The sequence below is a fragment of the Anthonomus grandis genome, chromosome 15 (genome assembly GCF_022605725.1).
Source record: "Anthonomus grandis grandis chromosome 15, icAntGran1.3, whole genome shotgun sequence".
Taxonomy (NCBI): Eukaryota; Metazoa; Arthropoda; class Insecta; order Coleoptera; family Curculionidae; genus Anthonomus; species Anthonomus grandis.
The window spans coordinates 18,619,951-18,643,636 of NC_065560.1; the positions used below are offsets into that span (position 1 = coordinate 18,619,951).

The 23,686-nt window shown below is 26.1% G+C and overlaps 1 protein-coding gene across 2 annotated transcripts in view; it reads left to right on the forward strand.

The window, feature by feature from the left end:
• Positions 1-17,146: 17,146 nt before the first annotated feature.
• The window catches only part of LOC126745272 (uncharacterized), a 32,723-nt gene continuing 26,183 nt past the window's right edge, over positions 17,147-23,686 (forward strand). For both annotated transcript variants that reach the window (XM_050453037.1, XM_050453036.1), the window contains exon 1: positions 17,147-17,324. The gene's annotated coding sequence lies outside the window, so the exon portion shown is untranslated. The remainder of the gene's footprint in view (positions 17,325-23,686) is intronic.

A 23,686-nucleotide genomic window follows, 5' to 3' on the forward strand; every position in this document is an offset into this window, starting at 1 on the left:
TATCGTATTTTCTTAATTCTGGTTATATCCAAAACTTAAAAACGACCATTCGAGTCATCTTGTATAAAATAAATACCAATTTTAAATTATATTCGAATAATAGATAGCTGTAATAGAGTGAGATATGACTATTTCTTTAGAACACAATACATCAAAATATTTTTAAAAATCATTTAGGGTTAAACAAATTTTATCTAAAAATGAAATTAAAATTAACTCGGAACAATATCCAACGCTATCAGTTATCGTATTTTCTTAATTCTGGTTATATCCAAAACTTAAAAAGGACAATTCGAGTCAACTTGTATAACATAAATACCAATTTTAAATTATATTCGAATAATAGATAGCTTTAATAGAGTGAGATATGACTATTTCTTTAGAACACAATACATCAAAATATTTTTAAAAATCATTTAGGGTTAAACAAATTTTAACTAAAAATGAAATTAAAATTAACTCGGAACAATATCCAACGCTATCAGTTATCGTATTTTCTTAATTCTGGTTAAGTTCAAACCGTAAAAAAGATGATTTGGCTATCTTGTGTATGCAAAATACTAAATATAAATTAAATTCGTATAATAGATAACAGTAATAGAGTGAGATATGACTATTTTTTTTAAAAACAATACATCAGAGAAATTTTTAAAATAATTTACAGTACATCAAATGAACTTCAAAAATTAAATTGGAGTGCAATCGAACAATGCTACTGGGGATTTATTGTTCTATTTTCATAACCCTGGTTATGTCCAAAACTTAAAAAATATTAATCGAGTCATCTTGTATAACCTAAATACCAATTTTAAATTATATTCGAATAATAGATAGCTGTAATAGAGTGAGATATGAGTATTTTTTTGAAACTCAATGCATCAAAATATTTTTAAAAATCATTTAGGGTTAAACAAATTATATCTAAAAGTGAAATTAAAATTAAGTCGGAACAATAGCTAACGCTATCAGTTATCGTATTTTTGTAATTCTGGTTATATCCAAAACTTAAAAAGGATTATTCGAGTCATCTTGTATAACCTAAATACCAATTTTAAAATATATTCGAATAGATAGCTGTAATAGAGTGAGATATAATTATTTTTTTAAAACTCAATGCACCAAAATATTTTTAAAAATCATTTAGGGTTAAATAAATTATATCTAAAAATTAAATTAAAACTAAATCGGAACAATATCTAACGCTATCAGTTATCGAATTTTCTTAATTCTGGTTATGTTCAAACTGTAAAAAAGATCAGAAAAATTTTTTAAATAATTTACAGTACATCAAATGAACTTCAAAAATTAAATTGGAGTGCAATCGAACAATGCTATTGGGGATTTATTGTTCTATTTTCATAACCCTGGTTATGTCCAAAACTTAAAAAATATTAATCGAGTCATCTTGTATAACCAAGTACCAATTTTAAATTATATTCGAATAATAGATAGCTGTAATAGAGTGAGATATGAGTATTTTTTTGAAACACAATACTTCAAAATATTTTTAAAAATCATATCGCGTTGAACAAATTGTATCTAAAAATTAAATTAAAATTAAATCGGAAGAAAAGCAAATCCTATAAGTTATCGTATTTTCTTAATTCTGGTTAAGTTCAAACCGTAAAAAAGATGATTTGGCTATCTTGTGTATGCAAAATACTAAATATAAATTAAATTCGTATAATAGATAACAGTAATAGAGTGAGATATGACTATTTTTTTTTAAAACAATACATCAGAGAAATTTTTAAAATAATTTACAGTACATCAAATGAACTTGAAAAATTAAATTAGAGTCAAATCTAGTCAAAAAAAGTCAAAAGCTATAGGGGATTTATTGTTCTATGTACTTAACCCTGGTTATGTACAAAACTTGAAAAATATCATTGGAGTCATCTTGTATAACCTAAATACCAAGTTTAAATTAAATTCGAATAATAGATAGCTGTAGTATAATAGATAACAGTAATAGAGTAAGATATGACTATCTTTTTTTAAATAATACATCAGAAAAATTTTCAAAATAATTTACAGTACATCAAATGAACTTGAAAAATTAAATTAGAGTCAAATCAAACAATGCTATAGGGGATTTATTGTTCTATGTACTTAACCCTGGTTATGTACAAAACTTGAAAAATATCATTGGAGTCATCTTGTATAACCTAAATACCAATTTTAAAATATATTCGAATAATAGATAGCTGTAATAGAGTGAGATATAACTATTTTTTTAAAACACAATGCATCAAAATATTTTTAAAAATCATTTAGGGTTAAACAAATTATATCTAAAAATGAAATTAAAACTAAATCGGAACAATATCTAACGCTATCAGTTATCGTATTTTCTTAATTCTGGTTATGTTCAAACTGTAAAAAAGATCATTTGTCTATCTTGTATATGCGAAATCCTAATTTTAAATTAAATTCGATTCATAGATAACAGTAATACAGTGAGATATGGGTATTTTTTTGAAACACAATACTTCAAAATATTTTTAAAAATCATATCGCGTTAAACAAATTATATCTAAAAATTAAATTAAAATTAAATCGGAAGAAAAGCAAACGCTATAAATTATCGTATTTTCTTATTTCTGGTTAAGTTCAAACTGTAAAAAAGATCATTTGTCTATCTTGTATATGCGAAATCCTAATTTTAAATTAAATTCGATTCATAGATAACAGTAATATAGTGAGATATGGGTATTTTTTCGAAACACAATACTTCAAAATATTTTTAAAAATCATATCGCGTTAAACAAATTATATCTAAAAATTAAATTAAAATTAAATCGGTAGAAAAGCAAACCCTATAAGTTATCGTGTTTTCTTAATTCTGGTTAAGTTCAAACCGTAAAAAAGATGATTTGGCTATCTTGTGTATGCAAAATACTAAATATAAATTAAATTCGAATAATAGATACTAGTAAAGAGTGAGATATGACTATTTTTTTTAAAAACAATACATCAGAGATATTTTTAAAATAATTTACAGTACATTAAATGAACTTGAAAAATTAAATTAGAGTCAAATCAAACAATGCTATAGGGGATTTATTGTTCTATTTGCTTAACACTGGTTATGTACAAAACTTAAAAAATATCATTGGAGTGATCTTGTATAACCTAAATACCAACTTTAAAATTAAATTCGAATAATAGATAGCTGTAATAGAGTGAGGTATGACTATTTTTTTAAAACTCAATGCATCAAAATATTTTTAAAAATCATTTAGGGTTAAACAAATTATATCTAAAAATGAAATTAAAACTAAATCGGAACAATATCTAACGCTATCAGTTATCGTATTTTCTTAATTCTGGTTATGTTCAAACTGTAAAAAAGATCATTTGTCTATCTTGTATATGCGAAATCCTAATTTTAAATTAAATTCGATTCATAGATAACAGTAATATAGTGAGATATGAGAATTTTTTTGAAACACAATACTTCAAAATATTTTTAAAAATCATATCGCGTTAAACAAATTATATCTAAAAATTAAATTAAAATTAAATCGGAAGAAAAGCAAACGCTATAAATTATCATATTTTCTTAATTCTGGTTAAGTTCAAACCGTAAAAAAGATGATTTGGCTATCTTGTGTATGAAAAATACTAAATATAAATTAAATTCGTACAATAGGTAACAGTAATAGAGTAAGATATGACTATTTTTTTTTAAATAATACATCAGAAAATTTTTTTAAATAATTTACAGTACATCAAATGAACTTCAGAAATTAAATTGGAGTCAAATCGAACAATGCTATTGGGGATTTATTGTTCTATTTTCTTAAGCCTGGTTATGTCCAAAACTTAAAAAATATTAATCGAGTCATCTTGTATAACCTAAATACCAATTTTAAATTATATTCGAATAATAGATAGCTGTAATAGAGTGAGATATGACTATTTTTTTAGAACACATCAAAATATTTTTAAAAATCATTTAGGGTTAAACAAATTTTATCTAAAAATGAAATTAAAATTAACTCGGAACAATATCCAACGCTATCAGTTATCGTATTTTCTTAATTCTGGTTATATCCAAAACTTAAAAAGGACCATTCGAGTCATCTTGTATAACATAAATACCAAGTTTAAATTAAATTCGAATAATAGATAGCTGTAATAGAGTGAGATATAACTATTTTTTTAAAACACAATGCATCAAAATATTTTTAAAAATAATTTAGGGTTAAACAAATTATATCTAAAAATGAAATTAAAATTAACTCGGAACAATATCCAACCCTATAAGTTATCGTATTTTCTTAATTCTGGTTAAGTTCAAACCGTAAAAAAGATGATTTGGCTATCTTGTGTATGCAAAATACTAAATATAAATTAAATTCTTATAATAGATAAAAGTAATAGAGTGAGATATGACTATTTTTTTTAAAAACAATACATCGGAGATATTTTTAAAATAATTTACAGTCCATTAAATGAATGAATGTTACAGTACATATAATAAATTAAATGAATGAAAAATTAAATTAGAGTCAAATCAAACAATGCTATAGGGGATTTATTGTTCTATTTGCTTAACACTGGTTATGTATAAAACTTAAAAAATATCATTGGAGTCATCTTGTATAACCTAAATACCAACTTTAAATTAAATTCGAATAATAGATAGCTTTAATAGAGTGAGATATGACTATTTCTTTAGAACACAATACATCAAAATATTTTTAAAAATCATTTAGGGTTAAACAAATTTTATCTAAAAATGAAATTAAAATTAACTCGGAACAATATCCAACGCTATCAGTTATCGTATTTTCTTAATTCTGGTTATGTTCAAACTGTAAAAAAAATCATTTGTCTATCTTGTATATGCGAAATACTAATTTTAAATTATATTCGAATAAGAGATAACAGTAATAGAGTACTGTCATCTCTTAGACTAATATGAGTATTTTTTTAAAACACAATAATTCAAAATATTTTTAGAAATCATATAGCGTTAAACAAATTATATCTAAAAATTAAATTAAAATTAAATCTAAAGATATCAAAATATTTTTTTCGGTAGAAAAGCAAACCCTATAAGTTATCGTATTTTCTTAATTCTGGTTAAGTTCAAACCGTAAAAAAGATGATTTGGCTATCTTGTGTATGCAAAATACTAAATATAAATTAAATTCTTATAATAGATAACAGTAATAGAGTGAGATATGACTATTTTTTTTAAAAACAATACATCGGAGATATTTTAAAAATAAATTACAGTACATTAAATGAATGAATGTTACAGTACATATAATAAATTAAATGAATGAAAAATTAAATTAGAGTCAAATCAAACAATGCTATAGGGGGTTTATTGTTCTATTTGCTTAACACTGGTTATGTACAAAACTTAAAAAATATCATTGGAGTCATCTTGTATAACCTAAATACCAACTTTAAATTAAATTCGAATAATAGATAGCTGTAATAGAGTAAGGTATGACTATTTTTTTAAAACTCAATGCATCAAAATATTTTTAAAAATCATTTAGGGTTAAACAAATTATATCTAAAAATGAAATTAAAATTAACTCGGAACAATATCCAACGCTATCAGTTATCGTATTTTCTTAATTCTGGTTATATCCAAAACTTAAAAAGGACCATTCGAGTCATATTGTATAACATAAATACCAATTTTAAATTATATTCGAATAATAGATAGCTTTAATAGAGTGAGATATGACTATTTCTTTAGAACACAATACATTAAAAATATTTTTAAAAATCATTTAGGGTTAAACAAATTTTATCTAAAAATGAAATTAAAATTAAGTCGGAACAATATCCAACGCTATCAGTTATCGTATTTTCTTAATTCTGGTTATGTTCAAACTGTAAAAAAGATCATTTGTCTATCTTGTATATGCGAAATACTAATTTTAAATTATATTCGAATAAGAGATAACAGTAATAGAGTACTGTTATCTCTTAGACTAATATGAGTATTTTTTTAAAACACAATAATTCAAAATATTTTTAAAAATCATATAGCGTTAAACAAATTATATCTAAAAATTAAATTAAAATTAAATCGGAACAATAGCTAACGCTATCAGTTATCGTATTTTCTTAATTCTGGTTATGTTCAAACTGTAAAAAACATCACTTCTTTATCTTGTATATGCGAAATACTAATTTTAAATTATATTCGAATAAGAGATAACAGTAATAGAGTACTGTTATCTATTAGACTAATATGAGTATTTTTTTAAAACACAATACTTCAAAATATTTTTAAAAATCATATAGCGTTAAACAAATTATATCTAAAAATTAAATTAAAATTAAATCGGAACAATAGCTAACGCTATCAGTTATCGTATTTTCGTAATTCTGGTTATATCCAAAACTTAAAAAGGATCATTCAAGTCATCTTGTATAACCTAAATACCAAATTTAAAATATATTCGAATAATAGATAGCTGTAATAGAGTGAGATATAACTATTTTTTTAAAACACAACGCATCAAAATATTTTTAAAAATCATTTAGGGTTAAATAAATTATATCTAAAAATGAAATTAAAATTAACTCGGAACAATATCCAACCCTATAAGTTATCGTATTTTCTTAATTCTGGTTAAGTTCAAACCGTAAAAAAGATGATTTGGCTATCTTGTGTATGCAAAATACTAAATATAAATTAAATTCTTATAATAGATAACAGTAATAGAGTGAGATATGACTATTTTTTTTAAAAACAATACATCGGAGATATTTTTAAAATAATTTACAGTCCATTAAATGAATGAATGTTACAGTACATATAATAAATTAAATGAATGAAAAATTAAATTAGAGTCAAATCAAACAATGCTATAGGGGATTTATTGTTCTATTTGCTTAACACTGGTTATGTATAAAACTTAAAAAATATCATTGGAGTCATCTTGTATAACCTAAATACCAACTTTAAATTAAATTCGAATAATAGATAGCTTTAATAGAGTGAGATATGACTATTTCTTTAGAACACAATACATCAAAATATTTTTAAAAATCATTTAGGGTTAAACAAATTTTATCTAAAAATGAAATTAAAATTAACTCGGAACAATATCCAACGCTATCAGTTATCGTATTTTCTTAATTCTGGTTATGTTCAAACTGTAAAAAAAATCATTTGTCTATCTTGTATATGCGAAATACTAATTTTAAATTATATTCGAATAAGAGATAACAGTAATAGAGTACTGTCATCTCTTAGACTAATATGAGTATTTTTTTAAAACACAATAATTCAAAATATTTTTAAAAATCATATAGCGTTAAACAAATTATATCTAAAAATTAAATTAAAATTAAATCTAAAGATATCAAAATATTTTTTTCGGTAGAAAAGCAAACCCTATAAGTTATCGTATTTTCTTAATTCTGGTTAAGTTCAAACCGTAAAAAAGATGATTTGGCTATCTTGTGTATGCAAAATACTAAATATAAATTAAATTCTTATAATAGATAACAGTAATAGAGTGAGATATGACTATTTTTTTTAAAAACAATACATCGGAGATATTTTAAAAATAAATTACAGTACATTAAATGAATGAATGTTACAGTACATATAATAAATTAAATGAATGAAAAATTAAATTAGAGTCAAATCAAACAATGCTATAGGGGGTTTATTGTTCTATTTGCTTAACACTGGTTATGTACAAAACTTAAAAAATATCATTGGAGTCATCTTGTATAACCTAAATACCAACTTTAAATTAAATTCGAATAATAGATAGCTGTAATAGAGTAAGGTATGACTATTTTTTTAAAACTCAATGCATCAAAATATTTTTAAAAATCATTTAGGGTTAAACAAATTATATCTAAAAATGAAATTAAAATTAACTCGGAACAATATCCAACGCTATCAGTTATCGTATTTTCTTAATTCTGGTTATATCCAAAACTTAAAAAGGACCATTCGAGTCATATTGTATAACATAAATACCAATTTTAAATTATATTCGAATAATAGATAGCTTTAATAGAGTGAGATATGACTATTTCTTTAGAACACAATACATTAAAAATATTTTTAAAAATCATTTAGGGTTAAACAAATTTTATCTAAAAATGAAATTAAAATTAAGTCGGAACAATATCCAACGCTATCAGTTATCGTATTTTCTTAATTCTGGTTATGTTCAAACTGTAAAAAAGATCATTTGTCTATCTTGTATATGCGAAATACTAATTTTAAATTATATTCGAATAAGAGATAACAGTAATAGAGTACTGTTATCTCTTAGACTAATATGAGTATTTTTTTAAAACACAATAATTCAAAATATTTTTAAAAATCATATAGCGTTAAACAAATTATATCTAAAAATTAAATTAAAATTAAATCGGAACAATAGCTAACGCTATCAGTTATCGTATTTTCTTAATTCTGGTTATGTTCAAACTGTAAAAAACATCACTTCTTTATCTTGTATATGCGAAATACTAATTTTAAATTATATTCGAATAAGAGATAACAGTAATAGAGTACTGTTATCTATTAGACTAATATGAGTATTTTTTTAAAACACAATACTTCAAAATATTTTTAAAAATCATATAGCGTTAAACAAATTATATCTAAAAATTAAATTAAAATTAAATCGGAACAATAGCTAACGCTATCAGTTATCGTATTTTCGTAATTCTGGTTATATCCAAAACTTAAAAAGGATCATTCAAGTCATCTTGTATAACCTAAATACCAAATTTAAAATATATTCGAATAATAGATAGCTGTAATAGAGTGAGATATAACTATTTTTTTAAAACACAACGCATCAAAATATTTTTAAAAATCATTTAGGGTTAAATAAATTATATCTAAAAATGAAATTAAAACTAAATCGGAACAATATCTAACGCTATCAGTTATCGTATTTTCTTAATTCTGGTTATGTTCAAACTGTAAAAAAGATCATTTGTCTATCTTGTATATGCGAACTCCTAATTCTAAATTAAATTCGATTCATAGATAACAGTAATATAGTGAGATATGAGTATTTTTTTGAAACACAATACTTCAAAATATTTTTAAAAATCATATCACGTTAAACAAATTATATCTAAAAATTAAATTAAAATTAAATCGGAAGAAAAGCAAACCCTATCAGTTATCGTATTTTCTTAATTCTGGTTAGGTTCAAACTGTAAAAACGATCATTTGTCTATCTTGTATATGCAAAATCCTAATTTTAAATTAAATTCGATTCATAGATAACAGTAATAGAGTACTGTTATCTATCAGACTAATATGAGTATTTTTTTAAAACACAATAATTCAAAATATTTTAAAAAATCATATAGCGTTAAACAAATTATATCTAAAAATTAAATTAAAATTAAATCGGAACAATAGCTAACGCTATCAGTTATCGTATTTTCTTAATTCTGGTTATGTTCAAACTGCAAAAAAGATCATTTGTCTATCTTGTATATGCGAAATCCTAATTTTAAATTAAATTCGATTCATAGATAGCAGTAATATAGTGAGATATGAGTATTTTTTTAAAACACAATACTTCAAAATATTTTTAAAAATCATATCGCGTTAAACAAATTATATCTAAAAATTAAATTAAAATTAAATCGGTAGAAAAGCAAACCCTATAAGTTATCGTATTTTCTTAATTCTGGTTAAGTTCAAACCGTAAAAAAGATGATTTGGCTATCTTGTGTATGCAAAATACTAAATATAAATTAAAGTCGTATAATAGATAACAGTAATAGAGTGAGATATGACTATTTTTTTTAAAAACAATACATCAGAGATATTTTTAAAATAATTTACAGTACATTAAATGAACTTGAAAAATCAAATTAGAGTCAAATCAAACAATGCTATAGGGGATTTATTGTTCTATTTGCTTAACACTGGTTATGTACAAAACTTAAAAAATATCATTGGAGTCATCTTGTATAACCTAAATACCAAGTTTAAAATAAATTCGAATAATAGATAGCTGTAATAGAGTGAGGTATGACTATTTTTTTTAAACTCAATGCATCAAAATATTTTTAAAAATCATTTAGGGTTAAACAAATTATATCTAAAAATGAAATTAAAATTAAGTCGGAACAATAGCTAACGCTATCAGTTATCGTATTTTCGTAATTCTGGTTATATCCAAAACTTAAAAAGGATCATTCAAGTCATCTTGTATAACCAAAATACCAATTTTAAAATATATTCGAATAATAGATAGCTGTAATAGAGTGAGATATAACTATTTTTTTTAACACAATGCATCAAAATATTTTAAAAAATCGTTAAGGGTTAAATAAATTATATCTAAAAATGAAATTAAAACTAAATCGAAACAATATCTAACGCTATCAGTTATCGTATTTTCTTAATTCTGGTTATGTTCAAACTGTAAAAAAGATCATTTGTCTATCTTGTATATGCGAAATCCTAATTTTAAATTAAATTCGATTCATAGATAAAACACAATACTTCAAAATATTTTTAAAAATCATATCGCGTTAAACAAATTATATCTAAAAATTAAATTAAAATTAAATCGGAAGAAAAGCAAACCCTATAAGTTATCGTATTTTCTTAATTCTGGTTAAGTTCAAACCGTAAAAAAGATGATTTGGCTATCTTGTGTATGCAAAATACTAAATATAAAATAAATTCGTATAATAGATAACAGTAATATAGTAAGATATGACTATTTTTTTTTTAAATAATACATCAGAAAAATTTTTAAAATAATTTACAGTACATCAAATGAACTTCAAAAATAAATTGGAGTCAAATCGAACAATGCTATTGGGGATTTATTGTTCTATTTTCTTAACCCTGGTTATGTCCAAAACTTAAAAACTATTAATCGAGTCATCTTGTATAACCTAAAAACAAATTTTAAATTATATTCGAATAATAGATAGCTGTAATAGAGTGAGATATAACTATTTTTTTAAAACACAATACTTCAAAATATTTTTAAAAATCATATAGCGTTAAACAAATTATATCTAAAAATTAAATTAAAATTAATTCGGAACAATAGCTAACGCTATCAGTTATCGTATTTTCGTAATTCTGGTTATATCCAAAACTTAAAAAGGATCATTCAAGTCATCTTGTATAACCTAAATACCAAATTTAAAATATATTCGAATAATAGATAGCTGTAATAGAGTGAGATATAACTATTTTTTTAAAACACAATGCATCAAAATATTTTTAAAAATCATTTAGGGTTAAATAAATTATATCTAAAAATGAAAATAAAACTAAATCGGAACAATATCTAACGCTATCAGTTATCGTATTTTCTTAATTCTGGTTATGTTCAAACTGTAAAAAAGATCATTTGTCTATCTTGTATATGCGAACTCCTAATTCTAAATTAAATTCGATTCATAGATAACAGTAATATAGTGAGATATGAGTATTTTTTTGAAACACAATACTTCAAAATATTTTTAAAAATCATATCACGTTAAACAAATTATGTCTAAAAATTAAATTAAAATTAAATCGGAAGAAAAGCAAACCCTATCAGTTACCGTATTTTCTTAATTCTGGTTAAGTTCAAACCGTAAAAAAGATGATTTGGCTATCTTGAGTATGCAAAATACTAAATATAAATTAAATTCGTATAATAGATAACAGTAATAGAGTGAGATATGACTTTTTTTTTTTAAAAACAATACATCAGAGAAATTTTTAAATTAATTTACAGTACATCAAATGAACTTGAAAAATTAAATTAGAGTCAAATTAAACAAGGCTATAGGGGATTTATTGTTCTATTTGCTTAACCCTGGTTATATACAAAACTTAAAAAATATCATTGGAGTCATCTTGTATAACCTAAATACCAAGTTTAAATTAAATTCGAATAATAGATAGCTGTAATAGAGTGAGCTATGACTTTTTTTTTGAAACTCAATGCATCAAAATATTTTTAAAAATCATTTAGGGTTAAATTATAGATATAATTTAACCCTAAATGATTTTTAGATAAAAATGAAATTAAAATTAAGTCGGAACAATAGGTAACGCTATCAGTTATCGTATTTTCGTAATTCTGGTTATATCCGAAACTTAAAAAGGATCATTCGAGTCATCTTGTATAACCTAAATACCAATTTTAAAATATATTCGAATAATAGATAGCTGTAATAGAGTGAGATATAACTATTTTTTTAAAACACAATGCATCAAAATATTTTTAAAAATCATTTAGGGTTAAATAAATTATATCTAAAAATTAAATTAAAATTAAATCGGAAGAAAAGCAAATTTTATAAGTTATCGTATTTTCTTAATTCTGGTTAAGTTCAAACCCTAAAAAAGATGATTTGGCTATCTTGTGTATGCAAAATACTAAATATAAATTAAATTCGTATAATAGATAACAGTAATAGAGTGAGATATGACTATTTTTTTTAAGAACAATACATCAAAGAAATTTTTAAAATAATTTACAGTACATCAAATGAACTTGAAAAATTAAATTAGAGTCAAATCAAACAATGCTATAGGGGATTTATTGTTCTATTTGCTTAACCCTGGTTATGTACAAAACTAAAAAAATATCATTGGAGTCATCTTGTATAACCTAAATACCAAGTTTAAATTAAATTCGAATAATAGATAGCTGTAATAGAGTGAGGTATGACTATTTTTTTGAAACTCAATGCATCAAAATATTTTTAAAAATCATTCAGTGTTAAACAAATTATATCTAAAAATGAAATTAAAATTAAGTCGGAACAATAGCTAACGCTATCAGTTATCGTATTTTCGTAATTCTGGTTATATCCAAAACTTAAAAAGGATCATTCAAGTCATCTTGTATAACCTAAATACCAATTTTAAAATATATTCGAATAATAGACAGCTGTAATAGAGTGAGATATAACTATTTTTTTAAAACACAATGCATAAATATATTTTTAAAAATCATTTTGGGTTAAACAAATTATATCGAAAATTAAATTAAAATTAAATCGGAAGAATAGCAAACGCTATAAGTTATCGTATTTTCTTAATTCTGGTTAAGTTCAAACCGTAAAAAAGATGATTTGGCTATCTTGTGTATGCAAAATACTAAATATAAATTAAATTCGTATAATAGATAACAGTAATAGAGTAAGATATGACTATTTTTTTTTTAAATAATACATCAGAAAAATTTTTAAAATAATTTACAGTACATCAAATGAACTTCTAAAATTAAATTGGAGTCAAATCGAACAATGCTATTGGGGATTTATTGTTCTATTTTCTTAACCCTGGTTATGTCCAAAACTTAAAAAATATTAATCGAGTTATCTTGTATAACCTAAATACCAATTTTAAATTATATTCGAATAATAGATAGCTGTAATAGAGTGAGATATGACTATTTTTTTAGAACACAATACATCAAAATATTTTAAAAAATCATTTAGGGTTAAACAAATTTTATCTAAAAATGAAATTAAAATTAACTCGGAACAATATCCAACGCTATCAGCTATCGTATTTTCGTAATTCTGGTTATATCCTAAACTTAAAAAGGATCATTCGAGTAATTTGTATAACCTAAATATTTGTATAACCTAAATACCAATTTCAAAATATATTCGAATAATAGATAGCTGTAATAGAGTGAGATATAACTATTTTTTTAAAACACAATGCATCAAAATATTTTTAAAAATCATTTAGGGTTAAACGAATTATATCTAAAAATGAAATGAAAACTAAATCGGAACAATATCTAACGCTATCAGTTATCGTATTTTCTTAATTCTGGTTATGTTCAAACTGTAAAAAAGATCATTTGTCTATTTTGTATATGCGAAATCCTAATTTTAAATTAAATTCGATTTATAGATAACAGTAATAGAGTGAGATATGACTATTTTTTTTAAAAACAATACATCAGAGAAATTTTTAAAATAATTTACAGTACATCAAATGAACTTGAAAAATTAAATTAGAGTCAAATCAAACAATGCTATAGGGGATTTATTGTTCTATTTGCTTAACCCTGGTTATGTACAAAACTTAAAAAATATCATTGGAGTCATCTTTTATAACCTAAATACCAACTTTAAATTAAATTCGAATAATAGGTAGCTGTAATAGAGTGAGGTATGACTATTTTTTTAAAACTCAATGAATCAAAATATTTTTAAAAATCATTTAGGGTTAAACAAATTATATCTAAAAATGAAATTAAAACTAAATCGGAACAATATCTAACGCTATCAGTTATCGTATTTTCGTAATTCTGGTTAAGTTCAAACCGTAAAAAAGATGATTTGGCTATCTTGTATATGCAAAATACTAAATATAAATTAAATTCGTATAATAGATAACTGTAATAGAGTGAGATATGACTATTTTTTTAAAAAACAATACATCAGAAAAAATTTTAAAATAATTTACAGTACATCGATTGAACTTCAAAAAATAAATTAGAGTCAAATCGAACAACGCTATAGGGGATTTATTGTTTTATTTTCTTAACCCTGGTTATGTCCAAAACTTAAAATATAATAATCGAGTCATCTTGTATAACCTGAATACCAATTTTAAATTATATTCGAATTATAGATAACTGTAATAGAGTGAGATATAACTATTTTTTTAAAACACAATGCATTAAAATATTTTTAAAAATCATTTAGTGTTAAACAAATTATATCCAAAAATTAAATTAAAATTAAATCGGAAGAAAAGCAATCGCTATAAGTTATCGTATTTTCTTAATTCTGGTTAAGTTCAAACCGTAAAAAAGATGATTTGGCTATCTTGTATATGTAAAATACTAAATATAAATTAAATTCGTATAATAGATAACAGTAATAGAGAGAGATATGACTATTTTTTTAAAAAAAAATACATCAGAAAATTTTTTTAAATAATTTACAGTACATCAAATGAACTTGAAAAATTAGATTAGAGTCAAATCAAACAATGCTATAGGGGATTTATTGTTCTATTTGCTTAACCCTGGTTATGTACAAAACTTAAAAAATATCATTGGAGTCATCTTGTATAACCTAAATACCAATTTTAAAATATATTCGAATAATAGATAGCTGTAATAGAGTGAGATATGACTATTTTTTTAAAACACAATGCATCAAAATATTTTTAAAAATCATTTAGGGTTAAACAATTTATATCTAAAAATTAAATTAAAATTAAGTCGGAAGAATAGCTAACGCTATCAGTTATCGTATTTTCTTAATTCTGGTTAAGTTCAAACAGTAAAAAAGATCATTTGGCTATCTTGTATATGAAAAATACAAAATTTAAATTAAATTCGAATAATGGCTAACAGTAATAGAGAGAGATATGACCATTTTTTTAAAACATAATACATCAAAATATTTTTAAAAATCATTTAGGGTTAAACAAATTATATCTAAAAATTAAATTTAAATTAAATCGGAACAATAGCTAACGCCATCAGATATCGTATTTTCTTAATTCTGGTTAAGTTCAAAATGTAAAAAAGATCATTTGGCTATCTTGTATATGAAAAATACTAAATTTAAATTAAATTCGAATAATAGCTAACAGTAATAGAGCGAGATATGACTATTTTTTTAAAACACAATACTTCAAAATATTTTTAAAAATCATTTAGGGTTAACCAAATTATATCTAAAAAGTAAATTAAAATTAAATCGGAAGAGTAGCAATCTCAATTAGTTATCGTATTTTCTCTATTCTGGTTAAGTTCAAACCGTAAAAAAAGATCATTTGGCTATCTTGTATAAGCAAAATCCTAAATTTAGATTCAATTCGAGTAATAGATAACAGTAATAGAGTGAGATATGACTATTTGCTGCTTGCTTGCTTGCTAGGTTATTGGCTCTGCTACTAGGCAATCTGCCAGCACGATTTGGAGATTCGGGAAAACCGTCGGGTATGTACCCCCCGAATCGATAACTTGCACAAAATTTAATACTTAAATGCACGTTATAGAAAACGGCAAGGGGTAGGAAAGGGGTTAGGAAAGGAATCTGAAGGATAGGAAAGGAAAATGAACGACCACGTGTTGACTGGGTGAAGGATGACGCGGAAGTCGATATGACTATTTTTTTTAAAATACAATACTTCAAAATATTTTTAAAAATCATATAGGGTTAAACAAATTATATCTAAAAATTAAATTAGAGTCAAATCAAACAATGTTATAGGGGATTTATTCTATTTTCTATTCTCTACCCTGGTTATGTCCAAAACTTAAAAAATATTATTCGAGTCATCTTGTATAACCTAAATACCAGTTTTAAAATATATTCGAATGATAGATAACTGTAATAGAGTGAGATACGACTATTTTTTAAAACACAATAGGTACATCAAAATATTTTTAAAAATCATATATCATTAAACAAATTAAATTTAAATTAAATCGGAAGAATAGCAAACGCTATTAGTTATCGTATTTTCTTAATTCTGATTACGTTTAAACCGTAAAAAAGATTATTTGGCTATCTTGTATATGCGAAATACTAAATTTAAATTAGTCGAATAATAGATAACAGTAACAGAGTGAGATATGACTTTTTTTTTAAATAAATAGATCAGAAAAATTTTTTAAATAATTTTGTACATCAAATCAACTTCAAAAATTAAATTGGAGTCAAATCGGACAATCCTATAGGGATTAATTGTTCTATTTTCTTAACCCTGGTTATGTCCAAAATTTAAAAAAAATCATTTGGGTCATCTTGTATAACCGAAATATCAAATTTAAATTACATTTGAATAATAGATAACCGTAATAGAGTGAGATATGAGTATTTTTTTAAGCCACAATACTTCAAAATATTTTGAAAAATCAAATAGGGTGAATCAAATTATATCTAAAAATTAAATTAAAATTAAATTGGAACAATAGCAAACGCTATTAGTTATCATATTTTCTAAATTCTGATTAAGTTCAAACCGTAAAAAAGATCATTTGGCTATCTTGTATATGCGAAATAGGTAATAAATTTAAATTATATTTCTCAACCACGTTCTAATAGACCACCATGTAGTTACGTTCCTGCCGCGCGAAAATGTCACTGATAACAAAGCAAAAACAATTTTTTGCTGACCCGTACCGGGCTATACATTCCATACTGATCCTCAATACGTTTTCAGTGCGCGTCGAATGTGTCACGTTTGTAAGAAGTTTTTGTTTTAATTGAAAATGGGTAAAAGGAAGTGCAGAACCGAATTAAAATCTTTAAAAAAAAAGGTGAAACGACTTTAGGATACTTTGGCTGCCCTTCAAGAAATTTTGAAAAAAAGAAACTTTTAAGGGATTCGAGTAAGTAGATACTTAATAGCTATTGTTTCTTTCATGAGTCATGCTGATGTTGAAGATATTTTTGACCGATTAATCGTATTAATCTTATAATTAGTACAGAGGGAAATTTATTTATTATTTGTTTATGCAAATAATATCGACTTACCACCAGTTCTACAATTCAATTTATTGACAATTTATTGTTTATGCAAGTTAACTATTCGAATATGCCAAACGCCTTTTTAAAAAATACAATATTTATTTCGTACAAACTTAGCGTAGCTACAATTTCAACTGACTAACTAAAATTACAAATGGTGGATATTTATATGAGTAAAAAAGCAAGTTAAGCATAAGCAATGGTCAGCATTCTCCATAAGGGACTGTGACGTAACTCCTCCACCCCTAGTGACATCTCTACCGCTAAGGAAGCTGGATCGACTGCTGGTTGTCCTCTTGGCATTCTTTCTGGGCACAGTATCTTTTTCTCAATTTGGCATAACATAGGTAGCTAATCCCAGTTACCAACATGATGTAGATAAGGATTGTCCAAAATGAGGGTACAGCGGGTACTCTGGGGAATTCTAGTGAAGGGTCGATTGCAACTATCTGGCTCTGCAACTCCTGAAGTTCATCTAGCTTTACATCGGTTGATGTGAAACTTAGGTTTAGTAGTGGCAATGGTTCATTGATCTTGTTTAGATCTGGAAACAGTAGTGGTTGTGGGCTGAAGTTTGTGGGTTTATCATCGTTAGTAATGATAAGTTCGTTGACCTTGGCCAAACAGTTGTTCGGAATATTAACCATATAGGATCCTATAAGTTGAACCTCTTCTTCTTGTGCTTGGCATTTCAGTAGAACTAGTGCTTCTTTTGGTAAGACAAATAACCAGTTGTTTGAGCTAGCTAACTGGTTAATTATGATGTGGTTAAGAACGACTTGTATCTGGCTACATATAAAAGTGCTTTTGACATAGGACAGCAGTTGGACTTCGCAAGGGCTAGATTCCTGAACATCTTGTAGATTAGATTTGTCACAGAGGAACAGCTGTGTGGAGACTTCTTGACAAGCCTGGCTTTGATATGCGTAATGCAATTTGTTTTTTATTATATATTTATTTCGCGGTAATATAACCTTAAACCGACTCTGTACAAGGACAGGGGCAGCATATAAGTGAAATATCTCAAAATTTTCGTTAAATGTTACGGGAACATGTAGGATAAATGTAATTCTATTATTTAGAATGTAAGAGCTTATTTTTATTATTTTTTCTATTAAGAGCATGTTCTCAAGTTCAATTTTTATTGGTAGTTGATTAGAACCTACTCGTTGTTCTAATTGTTTTAATTCGTTAAATAGATCTGTGGTTTTAATAATACTAGGATGCATCGTTTTAAGTTTAGCAAAAGTTATAGAGTTTTCTAAGTCTTGTAACGTAGAATCTATAAATTCATAAACATTAACAAGAGCATCAAGAATGTTTCTAATATTATTAGAATTCTGAGTATGATCAAAATCTTTTAGAACATCAGCTATTTGATTTATCCGAAATTCCAACATTTCTTCTCGCTTAGCAATTTGTAAAATTGTGTTGTTAAATTTCTTTATAACACTAAGGATTAAGGAGTTTTGGTTCATTACACTTTGAGACAATTTATTGTCGTTCTTTTGCAGTTCATCGATAAGATGGTCGTAACGTTCACCGTCCGCTGCATCTAAGTTACCGGTTATAACCTTAAATGCTGAGCCCACAATATTGATCAACCCGCGTTTCATTCTGTTAGGATGTGGTACAAGCTCTTTAAGTTTATTCTCTACTCTATTTTGAATTAAATCTAATATTTTAAGATAATCATAATTATCTGGCAGATACTGAGGATGTTTAATTAAAAGTGTAGTGATATTTATTGATTTTCTATGCAATTTGTTCATCTCCAACATTATCGGATTAAGGTCATAAACATGAATTAAATTATATTCAAAATCGCGAATTTTAGCATGCCCTAATTTAATTGGTAGAATTCCAGGATTGTCTTCTAATTTGCTTAAGGTAATCCGATCTTGAGGTAATCCGATAGTAGCATGCAGAGTCGCACTGCAAATAATAATTTTTTCTTAGCCTAAGCCTGTGGTTGCGATAAAGTAAATGTATGCTTAATATATAAAAATTACTATAAAAATTAAAAAGTAAATAAATCTAATGAAAACTTAAATTAATTAACGAACCTACTTAAATATATATACATCTACATTTTTTAGTCGAAACTGTACGTGGTTCTCAAAGGCCGTTTAATATTGTCCATATGTATCTTTTTATGAGAATTTGTCTCTACAGTTTTTCGGTTTTCGTCCAGGTTAACAATATGTTCTTTTCCCGAGAATTTGTCGCTAAGTTTTTGCCGACTATGTTTTTTAATAAAAATCTTTTGTTCGGGCTTAAACAACTCTGGGCTATCACGTTTCTGGTTAATGTTTTTTATAACATGTTCTTTATTTCTCATAAGAATTTCGTTAATTTTCGCGTATAGGATTTTTGATTTATCTTTATGTTCACTGATGTAATCTGATAGTAAAATGTGATCAAGATTAAAATCAAAGGGGTCATCTGAAGTTATATGTCTGTTAATTATGTCTATTGGTTTAAGTTTGGTGACTGAATGAAGGGTGTGATTATATGCTAAGACAGCATATTTTATTTTTTGGTCTATTCTTGAGTTTTTAAATCCTTGGGCATTTAAAAGTCTAACATGTTCGGAGAAAGTGGAATGGAATCTTTCTCTTACTCCATTAGATTGAGGGTGATTAGGCGAAATAAAATGAATTTTTATTTTATGTAATTGGAGAAGTTCTGTGTTAACTGTATTTTTAAATTCGGTTCCATTGTCTGAAATAACCTGTTTGGGTATACCGTGATGTGAAAAGAAAGAAATGAGGTGGAAAAGGATAAGATTTCCTATTTCAGTCTGCTATTTCATTAGCCGCCAATGATTTAAGCATATAAGCTTGAGCGTATTTGGAAAAACTGTCTAAGATTGTTAAGAATTTTGTTTTTTCTAGGGTGTAGGTGTCAACATGTATAATTTCAAACGGTCGGGTAGCAGTAGGGGTTATATTCATTTCGATATTAATGGGATGACGTTCATACTTTGTTTTAATACAAAGCTCGCATTCATTAATAAAAGTTTGTACCGAATTTTTCAAATTTGGCCAATAATATTTTGCCTTAATTTTTTCTACGGTCTCTTCAATACCTCTGTGGTTACTTTTTCCTTCATGGTAGTTTTGAATAATTTCGGGTATATTGTTTTTATCAGTGACATCCAATAGCTTATTAAGACATCTTTTAAATTGAAGACTTGGCCATCTAAAATTTTTTCGGATAACTTCGCAAAAAGGTTCATAGACATCGTCATTTTCAAAATATAAATAATAAAGTTTATTGGGAACAACTATTTCCTTAATAAACTTTAAAATATCATTTTCAAAATTATTTTTACTAATCTGAACCAAAATTCTTCTTTTCTTTTCGAAAAGAATTGTTATTCTTGGTTTTGTTGGTGAATGATTTACCAAGGATATATATATTTGGTTTGCACCATAATTAATAGGACCTTCGATTATTGGTACACCTACAATTGGATCCTGTTCTTGATTTGTATGTATGGTGTCATTTTCATCGGGTTCCTGTTCATGTTCTGGTTCCTGTTGCTCATCAGGCATCTCCCTTATGTCATCGTCGGGGTTAACAAACACTGAGGCTAAATCTACGTTATCATTATTGGTGTTATTTTCCTTAGACGTTGAGGGTAGACCAGTGCCTTCTTCTTCGAGTTGTTTGTTAAATTCTTCTATATATTTTTTCAGTGAAAAATCTCCTTCTTTAACGTGTAACTCGATACGAGATAGAGCATCTGCATTGGTGTTAGTTTTTCCTTTTTTATAAGTGATGTTGTAGTCGTATTCTTCGAGTTTAATACGCCAGCGTAAAAGTTTTGAACTTGGGTCTTGTTTTAATCCTATTAAACCGTCAAAAACATTATGAAACTTAAATAAATAAAACTTTAAGTCTTTTTTGAATTTAAAAATTTTTGAAGCCGGTACTGTGGTACTAAATTTGTGAGAGGATTTTTGAAAAACTGTGCTAACGATAAAAGGGTCATTGATAATTCGGTCAGGAAAAAATTTAAAAGCAATTTCCGGATTTAAAAATGATTTTGTTGATCCTGAATCGATTAAAAGTTTTATACCTTATTCCGGGAAAATTATATATGATAATTCGCTGGAATTCGAATTAGTAGAGTTCAAGGATATCACTATTTCTCGTTGCTGAGATGACTTCGCTTGCGAAAATTTGATTCCTGTAAGTCATGATTTTCAGTATTCCTATCATCAGCTGTGGTTTCGTTGGCCGTCTCATATGAACTTGTCGCCTCATCGGTAACTTGGTATTCTTGATAAGGATTGTCGTATACGTGTTCTTGGTCGTAGTACGTAGATGCATTATAATAACACATTGGAGAATAATACGGGTCAACATAGTTAGCGTTTTCGTTATCATCATACATTTCTGTGGAATATAATTCCTCAAAGATGAAATTGGGTTGGCTGCCTGTATTTCGAAATATATTTTGATTTTTGTTATGTGGTTGGATTGGCTTAGGGCCACTAGAACAAATGCTCATTGGTTCAGGGGCAGGCAGTGGTTTATTTTGGTTGGGTCCAAATACATTGACCTGATTTGGTCTGGGATAAATTTTAGACGACGGGAAAGGGAATCGTTGAAAACTATTTCCAGGGTTTCGTTGGAAATTATTCCCAAAATAATTTTGCCTGAAAAGGTTAAGATTTCCAGATGGAGGTCTAAAAATATTTGGCCTTGGCATTGGGGTTTGATGATTATTAAAATAAGAAAAAGGTTGGGGTCTATTTTGACTATAATTTGGTTGCGTTCTATTTTGTTGGGATTGAGATGTATTATTTGATTTAATTTGAGGATTTTGTCTTATGTTGTTTTGAAAATAATGAGTGTTATTTTCTTGAGTCACGAATTGTAAGGCTTGAGCTAAATTCAAAGGTCTCATGCATCGAATAGTTGTCCCTAAGGGTTCTTTTAGGCCAGAGAGAAAAGTTTTTAAAGCTAGTTCATTATATAACTGTTTTTTGGTATTTTTTCCTTCAATGCTGTTTTCGTTTATATCAATATGAGAGCATAAAAGATTTAAAATATGAAGAACTCTATCGTAAAATTGGCTAGGTTGTTCATTATTGTTTTGTCTCAACATGACGAGATCCCTATTAAGACATGTTTCGTCTCGTTGATCCGCAAAGTTACGCCTTAAAGTATCTTTCAAATCGTCCCAAGTTGTAACGTTTTGTATATTTATGATAACTTTTGCTTGTCCGGTTAGTTTTCCAATTAAGCAATTTAACAAAAAGATATTTTGAAAATCAGCTGGGTTTGATGCCCTATAAAAATTAGTTATAAGACTTTCACAAGTTGATAGATAGCGATGTAAATCGTTAGGATTTCCATCGAATGTCGGAACACAATTAAGATATTCCGGTTTGAATTGACTCATTATTGATGCTTTTGTATTACCGTTATTGGAAAGAAATTTATTTTCTTGAGAAGTCGATGCAGAATAATTGTTATCACTAATTACTACTAAATTATCGATTTCTAATTTAAAATTACTTTCAATAGGATTGAATAATTGATTTTTAGTACTTGAGTCAGCTGAAGGTTCACTTATTTTTAAAACATTTAATTCTTCGATTATATCATCAAGCTCTGACAGTAAAACAAGTTTCCAATTCAAATTGCACTTACATTAATATTCCTAGGCTTATTGTTCTGGTCATATTCGGTCCTATAAGGATGATCCTTCCAGAGGCAATGTAGTCCTACTCGAAGCAGCAATCCTTGCGAAATTGCCCTATGTAGTGGCAGTTTCCCAGCAATCCAAAAAGCACTTAACGATTAACCACTTTCCAGATCACAGTTTATACAGCTCACAATGTTCTTAAAAGTCCGATGTACCGTCGAACTTAGCGAACCGTAGATTCGAATCCGTGATTTTAAAAGACTTCTACGATAGAACGACTTTACACGAATACTACCGACTGCGCCAGTTAACTATTCGAATATGCCAAACGCCTTTTTAAAAAATACAATATTTATTTCGTACAAACTTAGCGTAGCTACAATTTCAACTGACTAACTAAAATTACAAATGGTGGATATTTATATGAGTAAAAAAGCAAGTTAAGCATAAGCAATGGTCAGCATTCTCCATAAGGGACTGTGACATAACTTGCAATAAAAAAGTAAATAAATGGGTATTTATTTTTTTTCCCTTTTCAATATATTTGTGTATATTCTA